We start from the raw sequence: 15,320 nt of genomic DNA, 5'->3' as shown, positions 1-15,320 counted from the left end.
ATTAGTCCTGCTCGTCTCTCATTCCTTGTCCCAAGCCCATATTCTCCTGTAACCTTTTGTTCTACCCTTTCCCCTTCTCCTGCATTCCAGTCCCTCATGATGATTAGATTTTCATCTCCCTTTACGTACGCTATTACCCTTTGATTATCCTCATATACTTTCTCTATCTCTTTATCTATCATTGTCGATGGTGGTTTACTGTTGATTCTGATAAGAACAACCCTATCACTGAACTGTTCACAGTAACACACGCTCCGCTCTACCTTCCTGTTCATAGAGAATCCTACTCCCGTTATACCAGTTCCTGCTTTTGTTGATATTACACTGTACTCATCTGTCCAGAAATCGTTGTGTTCTTTCCATCTCACTTCAATGACCGTACTACATCTAGATTAAGCCTTTGCATTTCCTTTTAAAAAATTTTCTATCTTTCCTTCCGGAGATCGGAATGGGGGACTGTTTCGGTCTCTTTTGCCAGTGGAGAGATAATCATGACGCTTTTTCATTTATGTGCCACAAGCACTGCGGATACCCGTTAAGTGCCTTGAGGGGCAGTTTCCCACCGCAAGGAAAAGAGAATGCCTCTGAAATTCTGTCCGCCCGTCCGCCCTTTTTTGACAAGGCTGTTGGCAGAATGACGGTGACTTCTTATGCCGGAAGTCTTCGGCAGCCAATGCTTATTATAAGTCAAAATTTAATCGGTGACGGGTTACGAACCCTGGAGCGAGGACGTTTCGATTACTAGTCAGAGACGCTACCCTTTTTTTGTTTAAAATTTTTCGTTATTGTTCGTTGCGGACGTCACCTAACATCCGTTGACGTTCATTGTTGATCTATTCACTCAGTTTTTTTTTTTAAAAGAGCTACTAACCGTCTGATCGAACACGCTGAGCTGACGTGCTCACATCCCCTACTTCACGTGCTATTCTCATGAATAGCACGTGGAAAAAATTAATATCTTCTCTTATTTTATGACGATGGCCAGTTCTCCCTATGTAGGAGGGAGTCAACAAATTATTTTAGCCTTTGGAAGGGAAAGTTTGTGGTAGAAATTTTGCGAAAGGATCTTGCCGCAGTGAAAGACTCCCTTGTTTTAATGGTATCCACGCCAATCCGCTTATCTCCGCGACGCTCTCTCCCCCACTTGACGATAGCACAAAACGAGCTGCCCTGCTTTGAGCCGACCGGGGCGGCCGAGCGGTTCTAGGTGCTACAGTCTGGAACCGCGCGACCGCTAAGGTCGCGGGTTCGAATCCTGCCTCGGGCATGGATGTGTGTGATGTCCTTCGGTTAGTTAGGTTTAATTAGTTCTAAGTTCTAGGGGACTGATGACCTCATCAGTTAAGTCTCACAGTGCTCTGAGCCTTCTTTGAACATTTTTAATTTCCTCCGCCAATACTGTCTGGTAAGGATCCGATACCGACCAGTTATACCGCATAAGAGGACAGATAAGCGTAGTGTAAAATGGCTCTGAGCACTATGGGACTTAACTTCCCCTAGAACTTAGAACTACGTAAACCTAACTAACCTAAGGACATCACACACATCCATGCCCGAGGCAGGATTCGAACCTGCGACCGTAGCGGCCGCGCGGTTCCAGACTGTAGCGCCTTTAACCGCTTGGCCACCACGGCCGGCAAGCGTAGTGTAGGCAGTCTCTTTAATGTTCTCACAATGTAAGGTACATGATATAATCTGCTACTCTTGTTTCTGCGTTTTATCTGTTCAAGCAGTCATAATGCAGTAATCATTCAGTGTTACTCGGGATTCCTTTGTTTTTACTAAGCGAGCCGTATAAAGTTATAGTGGTCTTTATGTCAGGCTCACAGGCATTCTGCGGTTTTGCAGAATAAAACATTTCCTGTACGGCCAACCCCATCCGTAGTTTCTGAGCATACCAATTTGTAGCGACGTTGCGCAACCGCCCGTGACTGAAACAGACCCTTAACGTTTGTCTTCTTTCAGTGCGACCTGTAAAAAAAAGGGAGAGCCTCTGAAATCAGTACTAGAATTCACTTTCGTGATTACATGGGTCATTACACGATTGGACTGATTCGGCAGCACATCTGAACATCAATCTAGGAGATGAAATGGGAGGAGCACATTCGGCGCGGCTCCTTTGATTAACGGCAGCGGCGGCGGGTCCGTCCACAGCATAAACCTGGGCAGTAATGCCGTGGGCGCGCTATTTATGGGGAAGACGGGCCGCGCCGGCGTGCTCGCTACGGGAGATTGATCTGACTGCGTCAGGCGCTGGCGCCGCGGCCGTCCGGCGTCAGGCACGGCGTACTCGCGCGTCACGGAGAAATCCGACATGCGAACGCGTTTGTAACACAATGCCGGCGGGCCGGGGGCGCTATGTGGGCGTATTCAGGAGTGCGATCGATCGTCGCGTAATGCACGACATTATATCTCAACTGCCTGCCTAGCAGCCACCTCAGGATAGGACCAGCCATAGGACACGTCCATATATAAGTCCATCTGGCAACACGAAGTAAGCTACGTCCTAACTTAATCACGAACAATGGAAGTCGGAGGTGCAAGTCAAGAAGAAAAGCACTTATAGTAGGCTAATGTAAACAACGAACGATGCAAATACACTGGCGCTTGCGCTTGTGCGCGCGCGCACACACACACACACACACACACACACACACACACACACACACACACACAAATCCGTAAATATACATACACGAAATCTTAATTTCTGTCCAAGATATTGGTCAAAATAGTCCTGGAAACTAAATAAAGTACATCTACATGGTTACACTGCAATTTACAATGCAGACGGACCGACTTAATGAGTCTCGGACAGCGCGCTGGAAGAACGAAAAATGTCTCTGTGCGAGCATTGATTGCTCTTATTTTATTATGGTAATCATTCTTCATTATGCAGGTGGGCGCCAACAAAACGTTTTCACACTCTGAGGGCAGAGTTGGTGATTGAATTTCATGAGAAGATCCTGCCGGAACAAAAAACGCGTTTGTTTTAATGATAGGTGCCATAATTTGCTATCATAACCGCAGCACTCTCTCCACTATTTCGCAATAATAAAAAAAGAGCTGCCCTTCTTTGATCTTTTTCGACGTCCACCGTCAATCGTATGTGATGCAGAAAAAAATGGTTCAAATGGCTCTTAATACTATGGGACTTAACATCTGAGGTCATCAGTCGCCTAGAACTTAGAACTACTTAAGCCTAACTAACCTAAGGACATCACACACATCCATGCCCGAGGCAGGATTCGAACCTGCGACCGTAGCGGTCGCGCGGTCCCGTCTGAAGCGCCTAGAACCGCTCGTCCACACCGGCCGGCTGTGATGCAGATCCTACACCGCGCAGCAATTCTCCAGTAGTGGGCGGACAAGCGTAGTGTAAGCAATCTATTTGCTAAACCTATTCCACTTTCTAAGTGTTCTGGCAAATAAACTGCAGTCTTTGTTTTGCTTTCCGCACAACATTATCTATATGTTCATTCAAGTTTAGGTTATTCGTAATTGTAATCCCTAAGTACTTAGTTACAGTTACAGCCTTTACATCTGTGTCATTTATCCTGTAACCGAAATTTAGTGTATACCCTTTAGTACTATTGTGAAGGGCTTCACACTTTTCATTATTTAGAGTCAAAAGCCACTTTTCGCACCATAAAGATATCTTGTTTATATCGTTTTGCGATTTGTTGATCTTCTGATATATCTATGAGACGCCAAATAACAGCATACTGCTGTCAGTTACTACGAACTCTGAGCTATCTGACAGGAAATCACCAATCCATTCCCACAACTGAAACGATACTCCACAGGCAAGAAGTTTGATTAGAAGTCGCTTTTGAGGAACAGTTTCGAAAACCTTTTGGAAATCTAAAAATATGGAATCAATTCGAATTTTTGAAAATAAAAAAAAACATATTGTGCCACATCAACTGGGTTAGGTGAATGTTTAAAGGTCCTGATATTTTTACTGGCTAAAAATTGCCTCATTGATAAAGCACTGTTGGTCGTCGCACTGTCCTAACGCAGGACTTAGCAATCTGCTCATAAATTAGGGCGTATGTTTGTAACGCTTTCACACAGTTTTATGAAATATTGTTTTAGTATTTTAGTGTCTCTTTGTGTCGTATTCTGCCGTGATTGTGCAACGACATCGAAGACGAGATAAGCGTTTCCTTTAACCCCAAATCACTCTTGGGGCTTTCTTCGTTCGTGTGGAATATGATTTCTATTGTACCTATTGCCGTTTTGATTATGGATCGTAAGCAGGAAGAAAAAAATATTGTGTCTCGGAGACTTTTGAGAAATTCCCAGAGACCAAATTTCAAAATAAGACAAGAAACACATTAGTTTCTACAGCATAGATATCCTCTACTGACGGTACGGTAGAGAAGTTCAGACCGAGCGAGGTGGCGCAGTGGTTAGCACGCTGGACTCGCATTCGAGAGGACAACGGTTCAATCCCGCGTCCGGCCATCCTGATTTAGATTTTCCGTGATTTCCCTAAATCGCTTCAGGCGAATGCCGGGATGGTTCCTTTGACAGGGCCAGCCGACTGCCTTCCCCATTCTTCCCTAATCCGAGACCGATGACCTTGCTGTTTGGCCTCTTTCCCCCAAATCAATACAAATCCAGAGAAGTTCAGACTTAAACAGAAGGTTGGGGATAATGTTTCTTCTATGAACGGAGTGCAAAGGAGTATAAATGAATCTGGTACAAAATATCCCCTGCACCACATACCGTACAGTTGGTCAGTGGAGCACAGATGTTGCTGTCGTGTTGAGTAGAAACTGTGCGTGTTGAGTTTCTGAGGTCAAGAAGGATTTCTGCCCCAAGCTACACTCTGGTTGGGCACTGTATCAAACCAGTCATCATTAATTCGACGCCTGAATTACATCCAAGCTACGTTACATCCCTGTTTCGAACGGGTCACATGGCACCGCTCACGAATGGCTAATTCAAAACGATGGAGACCTAGCACTTTGTGCCAGATTACAACTATGTGTCGCTCCAGGACTCGAACAGGGTCCCTTGCCGGGGTTCCAGTTTAGATTTCCCGTACGGCAAAAAGTTTTAATCTACCAGGAAATTTCAGACCAGTACATAGTTCACTTCAGAGTGAATCATTCATTCTGGAATGAAGACCTACATTGAGCCAATCGTTCAGGTAACTACCCGAGTAAATTCAGTGCGAATTGTTCCTGTATGTGAAATGAAACTAATGACATTGGACTACCTTAGAACAAAGTCTATATGCAGTATAAAAAAATTTACATTCTTAATAAAATTTTAAAATGACGTTCAGCTTAGCATGAGATAGATATGCCGCTATTAATAAGACAGCAATAGCAGCATTTACTGCCAAAGGGAGAGACTGGGAAACCAGAAGGACTGCATTATACGTTTCTTTTTCTGAGTTCTTCTTCCAGTTCAAAGTAAGGAACAAATCTCGTAACATAATCGACTTGGACTGATGGTAGTCCAGCGCGATTTGATAATAATATCCCACGTTTAACAATTAATAAATAATAATAATTAAAACTGTTACGTAAGAAAATGTTTTAGAGAATAAATCTCGGAATACAACTAAGAATGCAACTTAATGCAAACTGTATCGCATAATAAGCGAACTGTAATTAGATCTTTCTATTCGATAGTGAACTTGAAGGGAGAGCAACAGCTGTCAGCTTATTGTAGCAGCGATTGTGTTGAGATCTCAATCACATGCAAAATATTTTACATAAGTGTGTTTCTGCTCACACGAACGTGAACTATATCACAGAAAGGGGTTACAGTGTATGTATAGGATATCAGGCTACACGTTGGCCTCCGAAGCGGTTACCGAAAAGGACAGCAACAATCGGGACAGGAGACAAGCCAATCGACAGACGCCCCAGAGGGCTAGAGCCAATCAAAAAAGCGATAAATCAATGTTGGCGGGAAATATTTAGGGGCACGCATATTAACGGAGCGCGGCGGTGCAAGGGCGCAGATTGAATATCAAGGCGCGTCGACGTTCAGCTGTTTCGCTCTTCCACCGTCACTACCACCACTCGCCACTCCCTCACCAGAAACCAACAGACCACCGCCATTACTCCAACGCTAAAAAGCAACTATCACCACAACCAGCTCCGTACGCACGCGACAAGTTAACTGTGGGAACGCTGCTTGTTTCTTATGTACACTCCAGAAGTAGTGAGTGTGTAGTATCGGAGCACTGAAATATTTCGTAAATTTACAAAATAATGACTGCAACAAGCTGCCGAGTTAATAGCGGTAATAACAAATAAAAACGAAAGGAGACTCCAAGCCGCACAAATGAAAATTTTGCTGGTCTGTTCAAGGTATTACGAAATAAGGTAAAATCAGGAACGTGGACATACGGCGTCAGCTTAATCTGTGGACCATAGAAAAGTAGTTGGATTTCACAAACTAATGGCAGAACCATTAACAATTAATGATCACTGAAAGATTTCTTAAAAGAATACCTCCTCCCCCCCCTCCTCCTCCTCCTCCTTCTCGTCCTACTTCTTCTTCTTCCGCCAAGGGCTAGCTAACGATCACGTTTGAAGTACTAAGTTTTACGCTTTCGCCACTACTCCATCTTCTGTTCACTTTTTCTTTCTTCTTCTGTACAATTTCTTCCTATTCTTTTTCGAACTGTTAAATCTTGGAAAACTTCCTATCTTTTAATTTTGTGTCTATATTTTGTTGTCTCTCATTTCTTGCTTATTTATGCCAATTTCATTTACGTAATTCCTCTAAACTATCTGGATTTGGCGTAAATTAAAAAAAAAAAAAGGTTCAAATGGCTCTGAGCACTATGGGATTCAACATCTGAGGTCATCACTCCCCTAGAACTTAGAACTACTTAAACGTAACTAACCTAAGGATGTCACACACATCCATGCCAGAGGCAGGATTCGAACCTGCGACTGTAGCGGTCGCGCGGTTCCAGACTGAAGCGCCTAGAACCACTCGGCCACGCGGCCGGCTTTGGCGTTAATTTTTTCCAAATGATATACGATTTCTTTTGTCACCTAAAAGCCACTCTCAGGATGAGATTGTAGAACAGTTCCTAACACACATTATTTTCAACCGTTCTTCGAATTATGTTGACTTTGTGGATGATATGATTATTTCGTATGAAAAACGTACTCAAATAAAATGCTATTCTATTCAAATTTAACAGACCTGCGAAGAGGAGAGAAGAAAAGGATTCTTTTAAGAAATTAAGTTAATGAGATAAATATTCTTCCTGTGTATCCTTACAGAACTTGTCACAGCCAATGTGACGAAAATATTTCGTGTTACATCCCCTAAAAGTGAAATACTGTAACACAATGCTTGTTACTGATAAAATCTCTCTGTGCTACATTCAGCACTGATTAGAACATCCATTCATTACCGTAGACAACGCAAAATAAATATATCTTCCATAAAACAGAAAGAGGGACAAAATCTGTTAACCTAACACGTGGGTTACATAGACAATATGAAGAACTGAATAACTGCTGAATGGGACATCATTCGCGCACGACTCCTTCAAATGAAATTAAAAGCGGTTTTAGAAAAGGACAGAAAATTGCTTAAAATTCTCGCAGCCCAAAAGTTTCTGTACAAGTCAGAGACACGTAGTCTGGGAATCCAGTTATGAATTTTCCAACTTCAGCCATTGGCCGGTTTGCTCGGTCCACTTCCAGACTGTCAAGTGTTCCGACAAACTGTGGAACTTTTCTCCAAAAAGCGAAGAAATGTGACCTAACTAATTAAGAAGCCGCTTTCATAAACGAGGATTATTCGAGGCAATTACCCTTTGTGGACCCAAAAGAGAATTTCTGCGTTTTCAGCGTTCCGAAAAGCAAAGCTGGCGACAGGCTGAGGGGCAGAAAGCGTTGGTGGGGTGTCGAAGGGGGTGGGGGGGCTGCAGAAGGTTTTTCACCGCCCTTTGTGAATCTTCGCCTAAGCTCACAGAAGCGCCGAGGTGTGAAAAATTAACAGTATTTTGTACTGGACCTTAATGAATGTCTGGACAGACAAAAGATCTAGATCTCTGGGGCGGCAGCCGAGAGAAATGAGACCATTTCAGGAGTTGGCAGAGAAGCAGAAAAAGTTTCGGCTGAAATTGTCACGGAGGAGATAGCCTCGGGTGGGACGTATAGCGCCACCTGCTGGCGTTGGGGCAATTCATTAGGGCGTATGCGCGCGGCTCGCATCCATTACGTCCACAGGGAGCGCACAGGACGCGTCGGCAGGTGGTTCGAGCCTAAAAATACATGACAACACAGCACGATACAATGTAAACTGTGTACTTCGAAAGCAAATATAATGAGTTAGCATCATTCCGTAACTGCAATACTGGATCGGATACCTTCAGCGTGTTGGCTGTACCTTACCGCTATACTAAATCTTTCTCCCTCTCGTCCTACATTTGTCATACGACTGTGCAACAAACTACCATGTGATATTCATCTTATCCAAAACTACACTGCATTCAATAGGAGATCAAAGCTTTATTTGTGGTAATATATCGAGGACACTGGTACAGCAGCCAGATATAAAGAGACCATGAATGTACAACCTATAATAACAATATAAAACATAAAACAAATATAAGTAAAATAAATAATTACAATATTCATGAATGTTTAGATATTTTAATTTGGTATGTTGAAAACACTCTGACAGCGCAATGTGTACAGTTTGCTCTGCAAAGATGGTATTTCAGGATCCAGCTTTAGTACACAGGGGTGTACGTGGCTTGAAAACTTCTTTAACTTATATTGTAACAAAAGTTTTCATTTTGCAAAATTTCAAATTATTACAAAAGGTGATGATATTAATTACATATTAACTTTGGTATGAAAAACATTTTTTATACATAATCGTTTCGAAGATATTCCTTCTAAAACTAATATGCCAAATTACCTTTCGGGATGTATTACCCATTAAGTGAAATCGGGCACAAACAAACGATTACGTACTGCACTATTTTGAGCCTCCTACAGAACCGCCAAGTATCATGAAGAACGTTTATCAACACTTGGGAATGTTTCCTTGAGAGTCCATGCGGTCATTTCATTTCGCATCTATACCAATAATTACAGTTAAGAATTTGCATAACTCGACAGAACCCAATTGCGCCACTTACATTTTAGTTATAGAATACAACTTTCCTGCGTTTTGCGTAGGGCACAATTTTAGATTTCTGATTTTAAACACGTTGCCAAACTTCGCACCTTGGATCTGCGTGGATATTTATGCAGTTATTCTCAGATAGTGCGTCATCACAGATAACCCGTTCAACACGAACTGGAAGGGTCCCACAACGCTTTTCGGTAGCTTGCCTCACGTTACTTCTATATGGGTCGATAACTGTCAGGCCAAGATAACATGCTGCGTTCCCATTTCTTATACCTATTGACCATTTTAATATGAGTGTTTCTTCTGTTTAATATTTCTTTCTGTTCAGTTTAATTATTTTGTAAGGTTACGAGTTGGAAACCTTTTACAAGAAAACTGCAATCTCTGGCTTTTCACTGAGCGGACAAAGCCGGCCTGGGTGCGATCATCTACAGCACGGACGTGCCCTGGACGTTCCGCAGAACGCCTAAATACAGCCGAAGATGAGTAAATATTTCTTGAAAGTGTGGCAGCACACGTAGGAAATACCTCGGCTTAGATGTACAGAGAGTCCGCTCCGGTTTCTTTACCTGGTTCAATTACTCTAAGATGGACTTGTCAGCACAGTGTAATAAATTTATTTAAATTAAACAAAAATGAATAGTGTGTCTCATAGTACGAATGATCATCGTACCTTGTCAATAAGTGTACTCAACGTCGTACTGTTGGGAAGATATGTTCTCAGGAAGCTAGCTTCGCTGTTATGACAAGAAGACCAGCAGTGCTTGTTCCTTCTCATCTAGATCGTAACATCTAGTGGTGACTCTTATTTGTGTATACTCTATTCTAGACTCTAAAATTGTGGACTGAAGGAGCCCATATCGTAGGTCAGCTCTAGATCTGGAGTTACCAGCTGACCTACAACATGGGTTCCTTCAATACATAATTTACCAATCTGTGGGATAGTGTGGAGAAGTAGTGGATGTACCAACCTAATAAAGGATCTGTAACTGAGAAAGCCAGTGAATAACTAAACCTCACTTTTGTGATACTACAATATGAGTGTACTGGCGTCAGTGCTAATGAGAACGCTGTCATAAACCCGTTCCTGTTAAAACTAAAACTGAAACTTCCTGGCAGATTAAAAATGTGTGCCGCACTGAGATTCGAACTCCGGACCGATGCATTTCGGTGGCAAGTGTTCTACCGACTGCTCTACCCAAGTACGACTCGCTGATTCACTTCAACTAGTACTTCGTCTTCTACCTTCCAAACTTTACAAAGGTTCCGAGTACGAGTCTCGGTTCTGAGCACAGTTTTAATCTGCCAGGAAGTTTCATATCAGCGCACACTCCGCTGCAGAGTGAAAATTTCGTTCTGGTACAGTATGCTCATACCTGTTGCCTTCCACAACCATTGTGCGCTCTGCGTCAAACCTAAAGGCAGAATTGAAGACAAACATGCAAATTTGATAAGTCTTGCTCAATTTGCCCTTGAGAAACGACGGGTTGTATCAATAGTGGCGTTCGTTATGGTGGGACACTGCGACGCTGGGTGTGGAGCTGGCTCAGTTTATATACTCTCACTTCATTATACAACGAAGACAGTTAACGCGTTGGAAACCAGCCATTCGCCTATTCCGGCGTTTGGCCATAAAGATAACCCGCCGTGAAACTGCTTTCGCGTGACTGAAATGACCGCCAGTTGCTTCCCCCGTCATTGTTTTTACGCCCATGGTCAAAACCATGAGCCTGCTTTCCTGTTACAAAAAACCATTCCCCACTAAGCGTCGTATGACACCCTGCCGAGAGGCTACAAAAGCCGGTCCGATCACAAGGGGGCCAAGGATGGTACTCTAGCTAACTCTTACAGTAAGACGCGATTTATCACGTCACAACAGATGTACCAGAGAGTTCTTTTGTTGTCCTGATAGACATTCTATAAATCTTCAGCCGTGAAAATTAGCACAAGAGTGATATTTTACTTCGCTTATGGTAAATAGACTTGAACTGATGTAATTTTGGTCCTACGGTCATTGAATTATATTTCGTGATCAGAGGGATATGTGAACCACAATGTCATTTTAGCTTAGTTTCAGCTGTATTCATATCTCTCTTTTCAAATGAAGAACTAAGTAAAAGGATACTTTTTCCGAAGAAAAGATGTTGGAAGTAGAATATTTGGATTATATAAACAGTGTCGCGTACGACCTAAGTCCTGCGCGTGAACTAGTATCACGCAGGCAGCTATGCGAGATCCCACGGCTGTTGAAGCTCCTCTCGTTCCTCGGATCCTGGCAGTTGGCGTATCGGTTTTCGAAGAAAGAGAACAGTAACCTTCCTAATCTGTGCCACAGGGAGTTTTACACCTGAGCAAATGGATGGAATAAATTACTTTGTCAAACCAGATTAAGCTTGTTATGTGTAGGTGCGGTCTCTTGCTTCTTGCCTGCCTAGCTACTCACTTGTACAGTTGGCAATGACGATATGCGAAGACTGATTCCTGAGGAGCTGTTTTTCCGTGTCGGAATATATGAATTGAGGTAACATGTATCATAACTTTTGCAATTGTTAAGATCGCTAACATCTGCGCAAGGTGCTTAGGGAAAACTATTCATTTCGTAAGTTATTACGTTGAGATCAAATCACGGTTAATAAAACATTTTGTGGATAGTTTTTTCTTGATTATCATGCATGTGTTAGGAAATCGTTACATCATACTTCGCTTTCTTTAATGCACCTACAGTACAGATAATATCTTATCACAGCTGTTTACTGCATAAATATAATTTTCCGTTTCGATGCTTGTGTTCAAGTGATGGTTAGTGTCAACATTGTTTAAGAGAGACATGTAGTCATTTTCAAATATCAGCTTTCAACCACCCATGCTTACATCGTTAAAGGTAGGAAGTAAACAGGATTTGATGTTCTTCATCCCGAATTTATATATTTCCTTTTAATGATTGAAAGCATACATGACCATTCTGACAAGCGTTGCACAGCCGCGTGATTAATTTCTTAAATCTTTATACACGCTTTGCACACAGCGTGATTATTTAATAAGCCTTGCATAGCAGCGCACTGAAAAAAGCAGCGTGATTTGTTTCAGTTCAACGTGCAGCAAAGTGATTGTTACAACGACTATTGCAGAGCAGAGCAGATGTTTAATGCGTTGGTACCAGTAACACCAGGATCACGACAAATAGTGCTTTGGCGTGTTTAGCGAACAGGGAACATTTGTCCATTGGTATGCAGTTCCAACGTACTACCAGTATCAGTAACAATACGTGGTTGTTCTATAGGATAGTAAAGCTTATAAAGTCTTAATTATTATAGGACAAGTTGCTGAGTAATATTTGTCACTAGCAGTTACTTTTCATGTTCAGAGCATTAATTATTAAAGTCAGGGAATAGATTGAAAATTACAGTTTCCAGTCCAACGCAATGAAGTTTCACAGAATAGGCAAACAAATAACAAGGTTGTGCAGTACGGTAACACCTGCAGTAGATAGTTCCAATGTCACACGGGAGCTTAAAATATATCAGAACAGATCATTTCACAGAAGCTATAGTCTAAAGGTCGCATTGCAAACATGTTTACAACGCTACAATCGTAATTAGAAACACGAACATGAACTTTACAGATTTAGAAACCCAAATGTCGAAGGTTACACAAAGTTACAAAGCAGCGGTAGAGCACCGACTGTCCAATTGAAGCCGTCGTCGGAAGAAACTGCTAACCCTGAAGAGCATCTTTTGAGTATCTGCTTTTATAAGTTTGGTTACAAAAAAAGACAAAAACGCAAATAAAAGAACATGGGGAACAGCACCTTACCAGAATGTGAAGCATTCGAAAACAGAGCAGAAAGTACGCTCAGATTAATCGTTACTTTTTCTGCCGACCCTTTCGATTTAGATACTGCAACTGGTTATTGTAGACTGCATCATCCTGAAGTGATCTTTTTTCCGGTGCAAGTGACGGTTTTCTTTTGAAAACCACATTTTCATTTTTCACCTTGGCTCCATTACGACCACAGTCACATATTTCAAACAATCCGACCGCAAGTATTAATCCTGCCTCGGACATGGATGTGTGTGATGTCCTTAGGTTAGTTAGGTTTAAGTAGTTCTAAGTTCTAGGGGACTGATGACCTCAGATGTAAAGTCCCATAGTGCTCAGAGCCATTTTTTTTTCAAACAATCGACTGATTTCGGCGATTGCCACTTCCAAGTAATTTTGCACAGTCGCTCTATGTGTTGGTGAGGGTGTACACAATGCAGGTCTGTCGTTTGAATATATAATTGCTGCCGTATAGACGCAAGTTGTACACACCCACAACGAGCGAGTGCGCAAAATTACGAGGATAAGAGTAAGCACATATAAAACGGCAAATCGGCGAACTTAGGTGATCGTGTGGAATGTACGACTGTGATCATTATGCAGCTACTAGCCTCACTACCCGAAGTCGATAACACAGGCCTAGGGGTTGGCGGCTGTCGAATCGGGAGTAAGCACGTTCGAATCCTGGAGGGGGATGAACTTTTGACTGCCAACATTTGACCGGCAAGGGAAGGAGAAAGGTGGCGTTAAGTTCCTGCGCCAAAGTCCTGGATTACATTCCAAATCAAACGTTCGGTTCGATGGCCTCCATTTGCGCTAGGAGCAGGCTGTGTGCCGGCACTGTGTGTCACTCTCTCCCTCCATCCACTATCGTCGTTAACATCATAATCACTGATCTATGCTGTACAAATACACTTACGGCACAACAGTAACGTACCCACAATGTAAAGGACCAGTGTGCGCACACACTTTCCCATAGGCGGCTGAACCCAGAACGGGAGATAGCCGAGGCAACAATGCTATACGACGTTCACATAACACGACGAAGGTGGAAAATCTTTTACTAAATTCGTGGTTGTAGCACCTGAAATAACAAGAGAATTTGTGGAATTCCTTTACATTAATGATACAGTGCATACTCATTGAGGAGAGTCTCACCTCCAGTAGATGGTTGTGGTATAATGTTAAACGTCCTGTTTGTCATTTTGTCGTTTCTCGACATTTGGTTCAGTACCTCTTCATGAATTACGCGATCAACACATCTAATCTTCAGTATTCTTCAGGAGCGCCACATTTCAAAAACTTCATTTTTATTTTTGTCTGAGCTGTTCATCGTCGACATTTCAGTATACAATCCTGATAAATATCTTAAGAAGGAGCTTCCTAAAATATAAATTTGTAAGTGATATTAATAAATATCTCTTTTCCAGAAATGTTTTTGCTGTTGTCAGCAAACACTTTCTGCTCCGACCACTGTCGCTCATTTTGCAGCGTAACTAGCAAAACTCACCTACTACCTTTAATGTGTGGTTTCCTAAACTACTTCCCGCAGCATCACATAATTTGATTCGACTACATTCCATTATCCAGGTATTACTTTTATTGATCTTCATTTTGCAGTTCTTTGTCAAGACTACTGTCCATTCCGCTCATCTGATCTTTCGTATCCTTTGCCGTTTCTCACAGAATTACAGTGTCATCGGCAAACAATAAAATTTCAATTTCTTCTCCTTGTACTATATTTCCTTTTATTAAGTCCACCTTGGTTTCTTTTTCCACTGAACATGCTGAAAACCCTGTCTCACTCCCTTCTCAACTAAGGCTTCCTTTTAATTTCCTCCTACTTCCATAACTGCAGTTTGGTTTATGTACAAGTTGTAAATAACCTTACGCTCCCTATGTTTTATCTCTGCTATCTTTAAGTCTTCATCCATTACTGCTGAAATTTGACTTCAAGTACTTATGCCAACAGGAGGAGATCCTCCCAGAAACTGCACTGCTTTGATGATAGCTATCAGAAGACCACCTGTACAGACGCATGTGCTGATTACAACGATGCTATTCTGCAACATCTATCCAAGGAAACATTACAGAGGCTGTACCTGCTGATGAACACCAAGCGTACAACCTATCTGTGACATTAATTTATTTCATCGTGCTTCAGTATCTTGTGCATAATTGTCTTGGCTATATGCACACAAGCAGAGAGATTTTCGTACTCCTTGTTTCCATCACACTCCCTCATATCTCACCACGAGCTTAACTCTCTTCTCCGAGCAGCGTAGCAGAAACACTTGTCCCCTTTACAAAGAAATCTTTTCTGTCATACAACCACCTTCGATAAATCTTTTCAGTAGCAGGAA

The sequence above is a fragment of the Schistocerca cancellata genome, chromosome 1, assembly GCF_023864275.1.
Source record: "Schistocerca cancellata isolate TAMUIC-IGC-003103 chromosome 1, iqSchCanc2.1, whole genome shotgun sequence".
NCBI lineage: Eukaryota > Metazoa > Arthropoda > Insecta > Orthoptera > Acrididae > Schistocerca > Schistocerca cancellata.
The sequence above is the reverse complement of the archived record's forward strand: the minus strand, read 5'-3'. Positions refer to the sequence as shown.